We start from the raw sequence: 18,290 nt of genomic DNA on the forward strand, positions 1-18,290 counted from the left end.
TAATTATAAACCCAGTGTCTAGTTCTGAAATGGTATGATGTAGTTTATTCGCCAAACTAAAAAAAATTTTTACGGGAATATCAGTTTTTTCACATGTTCTAAAATGTATGAACAACACTTTCTGCTCCTCCTATTTTTGGTTATTTGTTTATAAACAGTTTATTTGTCGTTTAATTTACATAAAAATTTATGTAGATGTGTGTTATTATAATATTTATAATACGTCTATTAGGCTAATCGTGATACTTTTTAAGTTATGAGCAAAAACCACTCAGGACGCAGGGGTACGAACACTTTCTGTCGTAACTGTATACAATTGGTGAGAGCGTACTAGTAGCATAAAAAAGCTTGTTAAAAATTGTTATTTTGTGTCATTTCCTTACTGATAAATTACGTACTGATCAATTAATCACACTAACTTGGCTGTTTCGGGAGCAGTAAGAAGAAAGTGTGACGCTGTAATGACATAATAAAGCCTCAAGGAGAGCATCCCAATTTCAGAAGAAATGAAGAGCGAGGTGGATTAGTATGTCGAGCATGGTTTGTTTGTTTTGAATTTTGCGCAAAGCTACTCGAAGGCTATTTACGCTAGCCGTTCCTAATTTAACAGTGTAAGACTAGAGGGAAGGCAGCTGGTCATCACCACCCAACGAGTTACTCTTTTATTAACGAATAGTGGGATTGATGGAAACATTATAACGCACCCATGGCTGAAAGGGTGAGCATGGTTAGTTTAGTAGGACAAGTATATGGTTGCTCGCTGTTTTAAGTATATCGTCTTATGTTTTTCGTCCTGTAAACATTTGGTTTACTTTTATAACTTTTTTTGACGCAATTGACCAAAAATAGGTTTGTGTAATTGATGGAAGATTTGTATTGGCTCATATCAAATAAATCTGCTTGCCATTGATCGTAAGTATGATATACAAAATCTTTTATTCTGCCAAACTCACGTCTAATAGATTGTTTTATTATATTCATCTTGTTATTGTAAAAATTATTTCTTTTTGAGGTAGTTGAGTTTTTCGTTTAAATTCTTGCACACCATTAAAACCAATTTCTAAACTATAGTATACCGATTTCATTTTTAATTGAAGCCTTTCTATTTGTACCACAAACTATACTTGTTATTTTAATCATAACTCTCCCATTCTTTGAAGTGGCTTCTAAAGTATCACCAGCTTGAGTTTTTGTTTTGCGTATTAAATAGTACATAACGGATGAAATGCAATTCTGTCACTTAAAGTTGACTTTTGAGTAACATTTATCAATGTTTGATCAATTATATCAATGAAGTATATCTACTATGAAGGATATTATATTTCTTACATGCTTGATTATCCCATTAATGCCAGGCTCGCCTCTAGCTAGACACTTTTGAAGCAGTAACGAAATTCAGGTAAATGTATATCAGGAGGACAAGCTAAATTTAATTTGATTCCAACAAACTAGATCACCTTCTTTTTATGTTTTGTCATATAACTTTACTTGTTTAGTTTAAATCTCTCTTGGAAAGTACTTTCATTTTTGTAGGAAAACTTTCTCCTTTAAGTTATTTTGTTCTTCAGTAACATCCTGATAACTAAATAAACTTGTAATTTCTTTCTAAACGTTATAAGGCATTTTATATTTCTTTCTCCCTGGTTACTCTTTACTATGTATGACAGAAAGTTTTAATTTATGTTATACTAGTTAATGTGGAATAATATATTTGCTAATAACCATATTTTAGTAGTATATATAAGTTTTAAGTTCTTAATTCTACAAGGAAATATTTGAAAAATTCTGAATTTTTACGAGTATGACACTCATGATATGTTTTCTCTAGGTATCTTGACTTATCTATTTTTGTCTGCCCTTTAGAGAGTAAGAAATTAAACGTACATTACTCCCTATAGAATCGTAACTGTTAAGAGAAACCATAAATCTTATAGCCTTCAATTTTGTTTGGCTACAGAGCTAACAATAGAAAATAAAGCTCCTCCTGCCACATTCATCTCCCTTTCACGATATGTTAATAATTCTCTTTCATGTTTAATTATATATTGCGTATAACCAATAGAAAACGAAGGTTTTCATTTGTCAGATAACATTGTGTTTTGAACAGATAATATTTAATTTCACTCAGTGTATAACCAACGTTTCTGTGAGAAACTTAATGACCAGCTTGGATGGATTTGTAACGGCTCTTATCGGGTAGTCAGAAAACAAAAAATTGTGAGAATCAGGGGTAATTTTCTGCTTTTTGTACGTTAGTAGTCTACATTTTTGTGCATTATTTAATTAAGTAAAAATTATTTAGTGCATTACTATCATTAGTATAAAAAGTTGGTTTAATTGCCATTGACAATCAACAGCAAGAAGAAATAGGATTGGGTTAAGTACTTTATTTATTTTTTGAGTTTATTTTTATTTATTGTTATAAAAGTAACAAAATGTTAAAATAGGGATATTTTTGGTAAGGTTAGATTAAGTAAAATAATAAAAACATTTCACGAAGCATCAAGCACACACGAGAGAAGCGCGTGGGTAATGTAATTTGGCAGCGTGACGTGACTGCACGTTCACCGAGTAATTTACAAGATATAATGGCGTAGATAGTAGTTATACGCGGTTCAAATCGCAATCAAAAGGAAAATATCTGTTAACCGAAATACTGCCAAATTTTGTGAAGATATACACAATATGTTGAATGTTAAATTTATTAGGGTTTTAAACGAGTACAAAGAGGTCACGTGGTCGGTCTAATTAACCGAGCTCATTGTTTCAATGACACAGGCTCCTAAACTTAATGTTGTTAAAACAAATAAATAGTAAACGCTTCTAAACCTGAATCGCCTTATAAAAAATAACGTTCTTCATTTCTATGTTAGCTTTAGAATTAAATGTATAACTTATCCGATATGCAAGTACTTTATCTGAGCAAATTAAGCGTATTACGTTTAGACGACCTCTATTAGTACAACCACAAGTGTTTTTTTATAGTCTTCACACCTACAGACAACTCGATACACATAACTTAAATCGCAAAGATGTAATAAACAATTCATACTTTACTCCTTTTCTATTACAAAATATTAGTTCTTAAGATATAGTGATCTGCTATTTAAAAAACGTTTACAAAATTAGTGTACGTTACATAAACTAACTTTGTGATGTAATATTAGGAATATTTTACCATTAAATCAATATATTTCAAATAAAAAAATGTCTTCATTCATTGTAACTAGCCTGTGAGATAAGTGACATCTAGTTACGTAGCTTGTTTCTTGAATTTCGCACAAAGATATCTGCGCTAGCTGTCCCTAATTTAGCGGTGTAAGACTAGAGGGAAGGCAGCTAGTCATCACCACCCACCGCCAACTCTTGGGTTACTCTTTTACCAACGAATAGTGGGATTGACCGTCACATTATAATGTCCTCATGGCTGAAAGGTTTGGTGTGACGGGGATGCGAACCCGCGACCCTCAGATTACGAGTCGCACGCCTTAACGCGCTTGGCCATGCCGGGCCCAAAAGTAAAAGGAACAACATAGTTTTGGTTAAATATGCTATTAACCAGATAGTTCTTACTGCAATTCTGTTTTTGACCTTGCGAATAAGACGAGGGATAAAATAACATTCTTTTCAGAATAAAAAGTATCGTCTTAACAAGGATAAATATTACTTTGAAGATTACAATTTTTCGTTTAAAGATGGAGAATCATATTATGCCAGACATGACTCAGATTTGTTATCAGCTGTATTAAGTAATATCAATTCATGAGCTGGGTGTTTAGTAGGTTATACCAAACATGAAAAACTCTATCGAATGATTTGTTTCGACGTTTTAAACAACGTTTCCTTTAATAATATGACGAACTTTACTATTACTTTCTTAATGCAACACAAACAAACTACATCGAAACCATACAAGTTTTATTGCTTATTAGGGAAGGAAGAGAGTGTCAATATATTAAAAGTTTTGAAATGATGAGAATAATAACGAATTAGCTCATGATTCCATATGAGAGTCTATATAAAAAAACATCACAGGGTTCTGTAGTTACACCCGAAAAATAATGATGGTAATTATGATATTAATTTATTATTAATAGAAGAATATATTCGTATTAAAGTTAAAATCGATTATACGAGTCTAAATAATAAAGAGTCCTAATAGAAATGAAAACAGGATGTTGTTAGTCAATAGGGTACCATCGGTAAAATTCGATAGCAGAAGCTGATGTGAAGCACTGGAAAAAAACAAACAAACACATTACAAATAGATACCATAACACCTTATTAAACACTAAAAGATATGATCATTACCTATCTCAAACTTTACATTTAATTATGGATAATTATAACACTAATAATAGATATACTAAGAGTGTTACCACACAAATAGAAGTTTTCGATGTAGCGAGTAAGATAATTTACGTCAAAAAAATATTGAACGAATTGAAGATTTTGATAAAGCATTAGTGACTAATATATGGACGAGCTCTATACCGTTATACTTCAGTTAGAGTTTTTTATGGGGAAGGTGAAGTGTGGTCACGCCAGAGTTACAGTTTGTTTTTTGTTTTTTCCATGGGAAGTTAAAGTGTCGTTATATTGGTGTTTTCTCAAGTACGTCTAGAGTTACAATTTTTTATAGACAGGTTGAAGTATTATCATACTAGAGGTGGTATTCTAAATGGATATGTTAAAGTGTTATTACACCAGAGTTAGAGTTATCATAGAGTTGGAGTTTTCTGCAAGTACTGTGTAGCTATTACATTCGAGTTGAAGATTTTTACAAGCATTGTGAAGCTATTGCATCAGATTTTCTAAAGTGTATACCTAGTTTGATTTTTTAAGGTTTGTTTTGTTCGTTCTGGAACTTTGCTGTGTTAAAAATAACATGTGTACATAGAAACGTTTTCCATTTCTTCCTTCTTTAAGTAAAGTGACAAAGTAGTTTTTATGTGTTTTGAAAACTGTTAATATCATATGACCTAGTTTTATGTGTGTTTATTTTTTTTTTTTGGGGAAGGCCATGGAATTGAAACATTAATACTAAACCGTACTAGTGCCCAAACCGCTCTTCTGGTTCTTTAGTTCATGTCTGTTTTCGTTTTGCTATCACTCAAAGGTTATTTTGTGAAGGCGAGTAAAAAAATTGAAATGCCTAAGGAGAATTTTTGTATTAATGTTAGAGAAATGCCAAATATTCCGTGATTTTACTTCAGTAGTACTGTTAGCTTTAACATAACTGTTTTTATGTGAACTGAACTTCATAAATCTACAAACAATTATACGACGCGAACGTACACAGCGTATATTTAGTGGATTTCTATGTTATTGCTCCAACATTTTAAGTCTTACAATTATTCAACATTTTAATGAGGAAAGACAACCAGAAAAGCGTTTATTTACTTGTTTTTGAGCTCCGAGTTCATAGGTTATTTTTGTTCAGAGATTCACTCGGACTCCTATCTATTATGAGGCACATGCTTTTCCTTTTATTATCTATCTTTTCACAAAACATAAGTCTACATCTTTTGTTATACTTAGTTGATACGAAATATCTTAAATCTTTTCCTTTTTTTCTGCGAGAGAATCTTGTGTGAGAAAAAACTACCCGGTACTGTTTATTATGACTTCATTCTCTCTTGCAATAACGAACTCTGCGCTATTGATTTTTGTCTTCTGTGTAGGAGTTGGATAATGTATGGTTTTTCACCAAATACAGTTTCAATAAAATCTACCTAGATCTTTGATGACAATAAACTGAATTAGTGAACTTGTAGGATATCGATAGCTCTTGATGATAGCTCAAAGACGTTAACAGTAACCAACGTGATAATTCGTTTCTCGTCCTTTTTAAGCAAGCTTAGTAACAACATAATTGGGAAGCGAAATCTCCTAAACAAATATCTCATTGTAGAGAGACCCAATCAGATTTGCAGTGTAACAAATTGTCGTTCGATTTACAACTGTAGCTTTGATGAAGTCCTTTTAATGCTGTCCTGCTTTCAAAAGGTTAAGTATACTTCAAAATTCACAGAATATTACCTGTAATCAAATGAATGCCTTTGCTGTTATATTTCAGTTACTTAAACAATTGTTAAGTATTTCGGTATTATGAAGATAAAAAAGTAGACTTGGTATAATGACTAGCGTTCTTGGCTGCAGATTATAAAGCCCAAGATTCTTGCGCGAAACTTGGTCAGAGATGACCATGTGACGCAATGCTTACTAGAGGATCCAAACAGTTCATAAGATGTGAAAATAAAACCTTTCATTTGTTATATATTATCCGGTACGTTAGGTCGTGTTGTCTGACTAAACCGTTAAGATGAAATCTCTTCCATGTTATCCCGTTAATGCTTATTTGGTTTCGTTGGTAACCGCAGTGAGAGAAGCAGAAATACGTTAAAACACTGGTATGTCAGTTTGCTTTGGCGTTCAGTGATCAGGACGGTAGGGAAACATTACATACAGTTATTATAACTAACTAAGCTCTCCTAATGGGTTATTGCTGTTTGGACTATAACTGTATTGATTATAAACGTAATAACTAAATTCGTAAGATAATGTTTCGGACTCCACTGAACGTATTAAAACTAAAATAACGTTTCAAACTTCATTGAATTCATCAAAAATGTAAAATAACGATTTGGAATTTAATAGCTATTTAAAAAAATAATATTTTATTAAATATATTAAAAACGTAATATAATGTTTCTCCATTCCAAAAGTATCTACATTTGATAGCTGTCCTCGTTAAAATAAAAACTTTTAATCAAATATGAGAAGCGGACTGTAAAATTTTAATCAAGATATTAAGATCTTAAAATCTTTTAAATTTAATAATCTCAGCCCACGACATAATACACTTCTTGAAAAAATAAACCACTATAGATAAACATAATTATCCCGAGAGGAACGAAGGGAGAATACTAATACCCTGCACACCACGTTTGGGGAAAGTATTTTTCTTTTTAAAACTAAACAGCTGCTCGACTAAAATGGAAAAAAAAAATTACTAAAGTTGTCAGTAACGATTAAATATAACGATTCAAAGTTTTTATAATTTATCGTGCCTTAAACTGAAATACAAGGTCAAGGACAATTTTTAGAACCTATTTGTTCACGTTTGCATAATAATGGGTTTTAGATATAGAAGTTGATTGATGTTACGTGTCAGTGATGACGAGAAACCCACTTGTTGAGAAATTTATATGCAAAAAACGGCTCGTTTGGGCTGAGAAAACACTTTACATAGAAGAGCGAACAACGTGTGTCTCACTAGTTAGTTTCTCTGGTTGGTTGACGTTACGTGTTTGTGACTTCTTAGTTTCCCTGGTTGGTTAACTTTACGTGATTCTGATTTGTTAGTTTCCTGGAAAGGGTGAGTTTGTTCTTATTGTTTATCTTTTCTTTTCCTATTTTTAGTTTAATGCAGCAGTCTTGTATTACATTTTCAACGCGCACGTAGGTTGAACCGCCAAATCAGATATTCTAGGATTGAGGTATAGCTGTCCCTAAACTTGAGATATACAATCAGCACCACAAAGACTTTGTCCGGCTTTAAACCAAATAATGAGATTTACTGTTACTTTTGTACGACACCTGAAAGTGTGGTATCAGAAAGTAATACTTGGGCCTTCCGAATCACTAATAACTTATTCACGTCTAGTTCTACACCCTCACTGCCTCACACGAACTAAAATTCGGCTATAGTTGAGTTTTCCATTGACGAGTTCGAAATATCAAAGATAGCCAGTGAGCGAAGTGTCAGCGCTCTGTTTTAAAGAAAATAATCTAATCTTGAACCCAATATTAATTAACTTGTGTTTCTTTCCTTCTTGAACGTAAGGGTTACAAATCATCGGTAAAGATTAAAATTGATTCTCACATTTAGAAATCTTTGGATAAAAATGATTATTTAAACATCTCATTTGTGAGATTTTATATGAAGTAATGCATAAGTTTCTTCTTTAATGTCATCATACATTTAATTACATTTGTAAAAACAAAAAATTACCCTATTTACGCATAAATTCGACTAACATATATAACATACCCGTCATGCGGATTGTACGAGTTCAAAGAAAACCTAAAAACAATTATGTGTGGCTTGGGGAAAAAATTGTGCAATTATGTTAATGTTGTGATAGAATAATTGACGAAAAAAATGTTTATAATAACTTTTTTTCACGTGAGATATTTCTTTTATCAATATTTTTCGTCACTCTCTGGGTTTTGGTTTGTGTATTTTGAATTTCGCGCAAAGCTACACGAGAGCTATCTGCGCCAACCATCCCAAATTTAACAGTGTAAGATTAGAGAGAAGGCAGCTAGTCATCACCACCCACCGCCAACACTTGAGTTACTCTTTTACCAACGAATAGCTTATAACGTCCCCACGGCTGAAAGGGTGAGCATGTTTGGTATGATAGAGATTCAAACCCGCGACCCTCAGAGTACAAGCCGACCGCCCTAACGTTTCTCAGACTGCATGGTATATTAAAACAAGTGTTCAAAATAATACTTTTAGTATTATACAACGTGAATTATCTCCTTTCATTTTGTCTAGATACTTTAAAGATTATAAAATAATATATGTTAGTTTATGTGGTTCCTGGTACAGGCATTTCCTCTGGTCCATCTTCTTCTCCCGCCACGAGATGCAAAACGATCATTTGTTCACGTCCTCAGTCAGTGGAATCTTCTTCCAACGATAGAGACCTGCCCAATCGACTCAGGACAGGATCCATCAAGGTCGATAGACCTTCCTCGAATAAAGAAAAAAAGACGTGGTCGAAAACAAAAGGGCTCTCCACCCAGTTCGCTTACACATAAATAAAAATGGCCACTTTAATACAGTTGAACTGTCAAAGTTTACGTTCTTTTCTGTATGACATCAAAGCACTGATTGATTCTTACCATCCTGTATGTATTTCCTTTTCATGGAGGGTTGACAGTAACCCACGAGGCAGTAATCATTTTTCTATGATTTAGAGAGAGACTGGCCGTGATCGATGCCACCCTACCTGCAGGCCACGATGGAAGCTGGATCGAGCAAACTGGTCCTCTTTCACTGTTCTCACGGAATTTGATCCTGCATCGTCTGTAAGCCATCGATAGACGACTACATGGCAGCAGTGGCTGGCTGTATTATCTAGGCAGCTGCTCAATGTATTCCTAAAACCTCGACATTTTTTACACGATATCCTCGTTCGTGATGGAATCCAGCCTGCCACATGGCACGGAAGGCTCAAAAACGGTCCTGGGATACCTTTCGTAGCTTTCTTTCATCTGGGACCGACGTACCAATGTGTGGTCTGTGTGACACTCAAGTCACAATAGTCCACATTTTACTGTCATGTGACTCTCAACGACAGCACCATTTTAGACATGTTTTGTCCGCAGGTTTATCCCTGACACTGGACAGTGTCATTGGGAATGGTAACACTGTCCACCTTACAAATGTTTTTAGATTTTTAAAGGCCATTGGCCTTTTTAACGTTTTTCAAGTTTTTAATTCATAAATTATACTTTGTTTTTTTAACATGATTCTTTTTTACGAATTAAAGTAAAATTAAATTGATACGAAATTAGAAAATGGCCGTGAAGTCAAATAACTCGAAACCTGGACTGGAATGGCTTACTTCAGGTGACTAACGCTGGTGTTTGATTTTACCCATTTGTCATTCTAGCGAGTTATAATAATTAAAATTATGCTACAAAAAAGTCTTTTAAAACTTGTATTACTTTATTTTTTCTCTTACTGCTGTAAAATAGATTTACAAAATGGATTTAACGCTATTTAAAGTTTTTAATTTAAAAATTCCTTTTTACGAATTTTAATAATATTACTTTAATTTTTTTTACCGGTTGTTTTGCGCCATGAAACGCAACGAACCAAACCCTGGGTCTTTGTATTTCTTAAGAATACACGTTATTTTGACTAAATTAAAATCCGTAATTAACTAAAGTGTTACTAGTGTTTTATGTAAAATGAACAAACATAAATAGGTACAACAAATACTACTACTAAAACAACGAAAATAAACAAATATTAGTTGAGAATCGAATACCATTTTTTGTTGTTGTTGAATAACCCTACCTTAAAGCGAATACTACAGTTATCATACATTTTCTAAGTTCTTAAACTCTCATACAGCAATAACAATTCAGAATCTTTTGCAATAGTTCACATATTGTTGAGAATACAAACAGAACTAAGTTCTTGCGTTATCGGTTGTGTAGCCAACATATCTTTTTCTGTACGACAGTTATTCGTTGCATGTGTGCAGTTGAATTCATTACAAAGAAGTCGCATAAAGAGGGTTAATTTTCTAATAATGTTAATTTTCACGAGGTAACTTAACCGTTTCTTAATTTTCTGTATTGGATTTACAACATATCAATTTGGTTTCAGGAATATTTCTTTCCTTTCTTTTATTATCATCAAGCAAGGGGTTTTCAATCGATAATCTGTTTCAAACAGGCATAGTTTTTCATAAATATCTCCACTAAATTAATGTTGAATAACCTTAATTGTGTGAAAAAATAAATTTGTAATTCAGTAAAATATTTAAATATATATTACGTGTAATGAAAACAAATTAACTTCACAAGTAAGTTTATCATATTTAATTCATAGTCGAATAACTGTATTTGTTTTGTAAATTCCGTTCTTCACGTCCACCATAATTTAATTATTATGAGGCGTGTGTTTTTTGTGTATTGATTGTCTATCTTTTCACAACATAGATTTACAGCTTTTGTTATACTTAATGAATACGAAAACTCTTAAATCGCATTTTTTTTTTGCGAGAGGATCTTGGATAAGAAAAAATTGCCCAGTATTGTTTCTTATGGTTCCATTCTCTCTTGCAACTGATTTTTGTCTTCTGTGTAGGAGTTGGATAATGCATGATTTTTCACCAAATACAATTTAAATAAAATTCATCTAAATCTTTGATGACAACAAACTTTTTTTTTTTTTTAATTTCGCGCAAAGCTACTTGTAGGAGGGCTATCTGCGCTAGCCGTCTCTAATTTAGCAGTGTAAGATTAGTCATCACTACCACCGCCAATTCTTGGGCTACTCTTTTACCAACGAATAGTGAGGTTGCCCGTAACATTATAACCCCCGCGGCTGAAAGGGCGAGCATGTTTGGTGCGACGGGGATTCGAACCCGCGACCCTCAGATTACGAATCGAACGCCTTAACCCACCTGGCCATGCACAACAAACTGAATTAGTGAACTGATAGGATATCAATACCTCTTGACGAAGCTGTAATATCGAAATACTGAGCTAATCAAGTTAGTTACACGTTTAGTTCAAATGACTACACTTCATTCTGTATAGTTTTCTTTATTGTATATGAGGTATATTCTCATTTGTGTATTCAGCAATTCCCTCCTGTTCTTCAAACTTGTATAGAAATCTCGAAAGTGAGAATCAACGATATATTTGTTTACGAAAACGCGTTAGATCATCGTTGAAAATTCTAGTCTCGAGTGACTGATATATATAAACCAACGCGTCTAGAGGCAGAATAGTAATATTATTTAGGCAGCTACAGTCAGTGTGCTATAGGCCTACGAAACTGTAATCGTGGGTAACGCCTCTTAATTGGAAAACTATAGAATTTGACCAGGAACGCTTATAGACTTCGAACATTACAAACCGTTCAACTTCAGTGAATTACTTCGGACGTTGAAATTTCTACGAGGATATTGAATATCTTCATCGGTAAGCGGTGAGAGGCGAATCCAGAAACAACAGCTTAAGCGAAGTGCGTGACTATATCAACTCAGGATTAATTTGCTCGTTGTAGATCTGGATAGTCGATAAAATATTCAGTTCTAGACCGGATACAAGATTCATTATTGTGTGTAAGTTTGTGAAACTCATATATAAACCATCATTTGTAATAATTATAAGCAGTGACTTTTATTATACATTGTATTGTTTTTGTATTTCTATATTAAAATACGTGTGTTAAAAAAGGAAATTGTTTGTGTCAATCATCTTGATAAATAACATACGTTTAATATCAGATCATTCCATAAGTAATGTCCGAAAATTTAATACAGAAAATACATAATCATTTCTGTCTTTGTAAAAGGCTTTAATGACTAAAATATGTAGTAGGATGTATATAAAAATGTCCAGACAAATAAAATAAACTAACCCAACTCCACTTTTTCAGATCATTAATCAAACTCTTATGAAGATAGATGTTTCTGAGGAGCACATTAAGCATATAATGCTTTATGAGTTTAAAAAAGCAATAGTGCAGCAAAAACTACACGAAATATTCAAAGTGTTTATCGTGCAGAGTCTCTCAGTGAAAGAAAATGTAGAAGGTGGTTTCAGAAGTTTAGATCAGGTGACAACAACTTAAGTGATGTGCCACTTTCAGGTCGTCCTGTTGAGTTTAATGATGACTTGCTGCTGTTGCTGCACTTGATAAAGATTGTTCTGTAATCGTTGAAAAACTAGCACAGAAGCTTAATTCAACCCATTCAACAGTTCACCGTCATCTTCAACAACTTGGAAAGGTGTCAAAACTTGGGAAATGGGTCCCCCATGATTTGACAAAAGCCAACATTAGAGCGAGAGTGGACATTTGCATTTCTCTGCACTCTCGTGAATATAACTCACCTTTTTTGGACAGGTTAGTGGCTGGAGATGAAAAATGGATATATTATAAAAATGTTAAGTGCTGCATGGAATGGCTCAATGCAGGTACACTGGCTAAAGCACAGCCCAAAATGGACCTCCACCCTAGGAAATTCTTGTTAAGCGTTTAGTGGAATATTGTTACTGTGATCCACTTTGAGTTGCTGCCACTTAATGTAACGATTACATCAGACTTCTACTGTCAAGAGTTAGAGCGCTTGCATGCTGCACTGAAAGAAAAAGATACCCGTTTTTATCAATCGCAAAGGTGTTATGTTACACCAGCATAATGCACGAACCCATACAGCAAGGATTACATCTGCAAAGATTGAAGAGCTAGACTGGGAAAAACTTCCACATCCTCCTTATTCTTCAGACCTTGCCCTATCTAATTATCATCTATTCCGCAGTTTGGAAAAAGAGCTTGGATCACAACGAAGTGCCACTTCGGGGGCTTACCTTAAGAGCGGCTTCTTTTCTAATTATTCCTCATAGTGAAATACAAAGGTTTCGTGTTGTTAATCCAAAATATAGCATATTTATCACAAGTATTAATATATTATTTATTATGAGCTTTATTAGTGCATCAATATGTTTTACTGGGATAATATTTTAACCTTAATCGTCGATATTTTTTCCGAGATAACATTTTAACATCACTCACTAATATTTCTTACCGAGATAATATATTAACACCAATCACAAATTGTCGATTTTCTGGTAAGTATAATTTTGTACCACATAAAATCCACATTTGTGCACGTTTGAAATATTCCAGTTTCTATTCCACGTAGCGCATGCTTGGCTCTCTATGATTTCGGCCCATGGTCGAGGGTTCGAATATTCGTCCCACCACGCCTATTCACCTGAGGAGACAATATAATGTGATCAATCGCACTGTTCGTTGGACCCAAGAGTTGACGGTGTGTGGTGATGAGAAGTCGCATTCCTTTTAACCTTATATTGTTAAATTAGTGATGGCTAGTACAGACAGCTATCATTTAGCTTTGCGCGAAATTAAAAACCAAACCAAAACTCTCTATGATTATCATTTGTTTTCTGCTACGGAAGCTTCTACGGTACAGATAAGAATAGAAATAACAAACCTTGTACACTGATGATCCTTTATGCATTTTGTAGAGTTCAATACTTCATCATCTAAAGATAAAAGTAACGAAATTGAATTGTGAAAAAGTAATCACGTTACCTTCTAACACAATACGTGTGTAGCGAGCAGTAATTTTAAAGATCCATTTCATGTCCATGAATTATGCAAGATCCAATAGGTACTTCATTTCCATATTGTAACAAAAAAACATATTTCTCATTTAAAAGATGTCTCTAGATTTCAAAAAAGTGATTCGTGTTATCCAAAAGGCAAACAAACGGAGATAAAACCTTGAATTTTAGTGTTATAAACCCTCCGAGTTATTGATAAACTACCTAAAAAGGACGATTTTAGAAAAAAAAAGGAATACAAATACTGAAGAAATGTAGATTTCAATGAACAAGTGACTGTTTATGGCTTATGAAAAAACAACTGAAGGCTTGCATCATTTCATGTTTATCTGCAATTATTCTGAGATAGAGGTTCGGTTGGATAAAAGTTACTCGAAAAGTGTAACAGTGGGATAACAAGTGTAGTATTCTAATATTCCATCAATTTTGATTTAATTAATACTCAACTTGCACGTGAATACGTTTTTATGTATTAGCAAATTAACTATTGATCTGACATTGTGTTTAAAGGCTTTTATATATACATGTTTTATGATACTAAACTCTTCTAACCTTCAGGTCAAAGTAGCCTTACTTCTAAATTTCTGAGATCATGTGGTCGTCAAAGAGATATAACAGAGAGATCATAAAGTGATGTGGACAATAAAATATTACTCATAAATACTAATGACAAAATGTTAAATCAAACCAGCAAGAAAACAGAGCACGTGACTAATGACAACATTTAAAAAAAACAACAACGAGAAGTCACGGAAGTGACATATAACAAGTGAGAAATGTGTTTATGAAGATTAATAAATCGGTCGGTTAGAGCAAACTTTATCATAATTCGCCATACTAGCGCCAATTGTGTAGCTATTTTTCTTTTATTATTATTTACCAATGTTTCACTGACTACATCATCAAGCAGTTATGATCAAACGCATGGTACAAATTGTAAATAAATATTGTTCTACAGAACATCGATAAGTGGAATGTGAAGTCAAAACAAAACTGATTTTTCTTGTATATTAGTTTTTGGGCACGTTCTCGTACTTCAAAAACTCACGTGCCAGTGTTACGTAGAAAAAAAATAAGTTTTTGTAAAATGGACGTAAAATTAAAACAATTTTATGAGAAAAGAAAATGCGAACTATAAATTGGTAAAGACATGCTACATCATAAGACCTCCTAGAACAAGTGGAAAACATCAGCAGAGGTGTATTGATCAGAAACTGACATTCTGGGAGTTTTCTGTTAGTGTTTTCTCTGATGTTCAATGAATACTTTATTTGAAGGCAGGGTTATGAAAGGGCGTTTGTTATCACTTCCAAAATTCTGTTCACGAATGATATAGTTATTGTACTTGCCAGCTCGATTCTGGTCGTGTCTCGACTGTATCTAGAAGCATTCTTTTCATAATATTTGTTATCAAACTTGTATGGTTTTGGTTATGACTTGTTTTCTAAACAAATTTACATTCTATCAAATTAGAAAAGCTTTTATATTTATTGTATTAGTTGTTATAAACTATGTATACAGGCTCAGTCATTTTTACGAAATATTGTAACCATCACAAAAATAAATATAAATTCCCCCCTTTTTTTTCTAGAAAGGCTACATATTATAACAAAGTTACAATCAATAATTAATGTGGCCTCAGAAATGTTTTATTAAGGTATTTAATTTAGAATAGAAAATAGTTCTATACATAAAATAGAATGCCCTTATACTTTTATAGTTTACCTAGCTTTCTAACGAACACAAAAATAGCTTAAAATATAGCTTATTTCCATACCTAGTCAAGCAGAGTCACAATAGAAAGATTTGAAGAAATGTTCAAATTATTATTCAACAGTCCCATACATTTAGATTTTATAACTGTCGTCTACCTATCTATCTTTGACAGGAATTGTCGTCTACCTATCTATCTTTGACAGGAATTTTTTTATTTTAAGTTTTCCTCTGAAGACAACCAAGGGTGCTCGAAAATTGCTATTCACCTTGCCTCGATCTAGGAAAAACATCGTGAATTGTGAATTTGTGGTTTATGGGCTTCAAATGGGGGTTTCACATTAAATGGCTTGTTTTATGAACCGAGTTCTCATTTAACAAACAGTCGCTATCATACTTGTGATCATAACTGTCAATTCAACGAAATCTTTGCCTGTTACTGGTTATAAATTAATGCATTAGAGATAATTTATGACATATTTTGAGAACAAACTGCGCAGTACATGGTATGTTATTCAGCAGTACTTTATTACTGATATACCCACTAAGAAAAAGCTGTATCGGTGGAAAATTCTCACTGGAAATTTAGAGTTTAGCTTGAGAATACATACAAGTGCAAAGTACGACGAAAAGTTACAGTGCCTTAGAGGGTAGAAGAAATGGTTGACATAGATAGTTTGAACTAAAAACGTGTTATGCGATATACAGAAAGTGAAGTTTAATTATACTTTTAACGCGTCCCTGAGGAACTAAACTGTATCTTTACGCTACAGTTTGTTGTATATTATGAGTAAGTTCAATATGGAAACTTCCAAAGATAGTGGTTTTGGACGTAGCTTTTGAAGACAACTTCGAGACAAATTTTTAAGGGAAATACAGCATCCTCAAGTCTCCATACTAGCCATTATTAAGGTCTACCAGCTGAAAGTAAATTCAGTATGTATCAACAAAACCACATTCTCAACATCATTAAATAAGTAATTGTCAACCTTTTATGCTTCTGCTATCACCTTTGTATGTTTAGCTTTCAATTGAGACACAAATGATATCACCTGATCCTACCCACCATGGAGCCCTACGAGAAGACGCACTACAATGTCAAACAAGGACACTGCAGCAATGCCAGGGTTTTGTGAGCACTATACCCAAACACTAGCATCAGATATAATGTCCACAACACCTGTTGAGAACATCCAATACTGGTACTTGGTTAACCCTAGCCCAAGTAGACAAGCCGACTGACCAAAGGAAGGCCATTCAAAGGATGCCCATCTGCAGGAATTCAAGGCCAAAGTGGTGTGTTAGGGTTGGACCCCTCAATCACCAGGTTCCTCTCCTCCCCTTCACGGGTTGCTACGCACAGCAAACATGTGAGTGGATGTTTAGATCCCAGAGGAGGTAAACTGAAAGAACAGAACCTTCCCTGCGAAGTCCCCTCACCACATGCAGGAATCCACACTGAGGGGCAAGTCAATGAGAGGTGAAAAGGAGATGGCTTGGGCACAACAGACCTCATCCAACACCAGGCAATATCTGTAATAGTACATCAGATCTGTGCTAAGCAGAAGATCATCTATCACTTCACCGTAAAATACTAATTGGTAGGAAAGATGAGCTTCCAGACCATGGTAAAAAGTTATATACACCAGTAACACCTACAGAATGCCACCATTCTACTCTCAAGTGATTGGTATGATTCATCAGTCAAGAAGACAGGCTTCCCTGGTCCATTACTCCAGCAGCTGAGAGCTGGTAAGTGGTAGGGACTCCCATACTCCACTAGAAATAAAGGAGGGAAAAACATGTCAAAGAGCCCAGAGAACCATATTTTATGTGGTAACTATGTTTTTCAAAACAGTATTGTGGTTATCTGTTGCACTGGCTACAGTAATATGGTTCTCTGGGCTCTTTGACATGTTTTTCCCTCCTTTATTTCTAGTGGAGTATGGGAGTCAAGAAGACAGGGACTTCTTGAGAGCTGGTAAGTGGTAGGGACTCCCATACTCCACTAGAAATAAAGGAGGGAAAAACATGTCAAAGAGCCCAGAGAACCATATTACTGTAGCCAGTGCAACAGATAACCACAATACTGTTTTGAAAAACAAAGTTACCACACAAAAAAATTATGCATTTTATACATATATTAAAGAGCTCTAAAAACAGTTTCATGACAGGAAGATACAAGTAATAAATGGTTATTAATCACATATGTACCTGTTGAAAGTGGAGTTGAACTAAATGTGATAGATAGAGCATTTAAGAAATTTAACAAAGGTTTAATATTAATTAGCATTCTGTGTTAAGATTTATTTATGAAAAAAAACACTTTACATTTACCATTTACTGTATACATTGCAGGATTAACAGATCAGTTGTTGAAAGCTTTTAAGAAGCAATAACACTTCTTTAATCATTAAATTTATTTATAATATTATTTAGATGTTAAGGAGTACTAGGGATAAAACAGAATCAGAAAATAAAACTGGGATTGATAAAACAGAATGTGAATGTGGAAGTATATATGTTTGTCAAACTAAAATGAATTTAAAATATAAATAACACAAACGTAACAGTTAAAGAAATAATAAAATAAAAAACTTAACTGTGAAAACTACACAAAATTTTATGAGGGAAAAACTAAAGGTTTAGCTTGTAATACTACA

General features: G+C 33.7%; 1 protein-coding gene across 2 annotated transcripts in view; it reads right to left on the reverse strand.

Annotated features, from left to right (window-relative positions):
- Nucleotides 1-3,901: 3,901 nt before the first annotated feature.
- The window catches only part of ND-B8 (NADH dehydrogenase (ubiquinone) B8 subunit), a 35,900-nt gene continuing 21,511 nt past the window's right edge, over nt 3,902-18,290 (reverse strand). Inside the window, exons 4-5 of one of the 2 annotated variants that reach the window (XR_013017804.1) lie at nt 13,782-13,833; nt 3,902-4,235 (exon numbers count right to left, since the gene is read on the reverse strand). The gene's annotated coding sequence lies outside the window, so the exon portion shown is untranslated. The remainder of the gene's footprint in view (nt 4,236-13,781; nt 13,834-18,290) is intronic. The other variant, XM_076468746.1, reaches the window with a different exon arrangement.

The sequence above is a fragment of the Tachypleus tridentatus genome, chromosome 11 (genome assembly GCF_004210375.1).
Source record: "Tachypleus tridentatus isolate NWPU-2018 chromosome 11, ASM421037v1, whole genome shotgun sequence".
Taxonomy (NCBI): domain Eukaryota; kingdom Metazoa; phylum Arthropoda; class Merostomata; order Xiphosura; family Limulidae; genus Tachypleus; species Tachypleus tridentatus.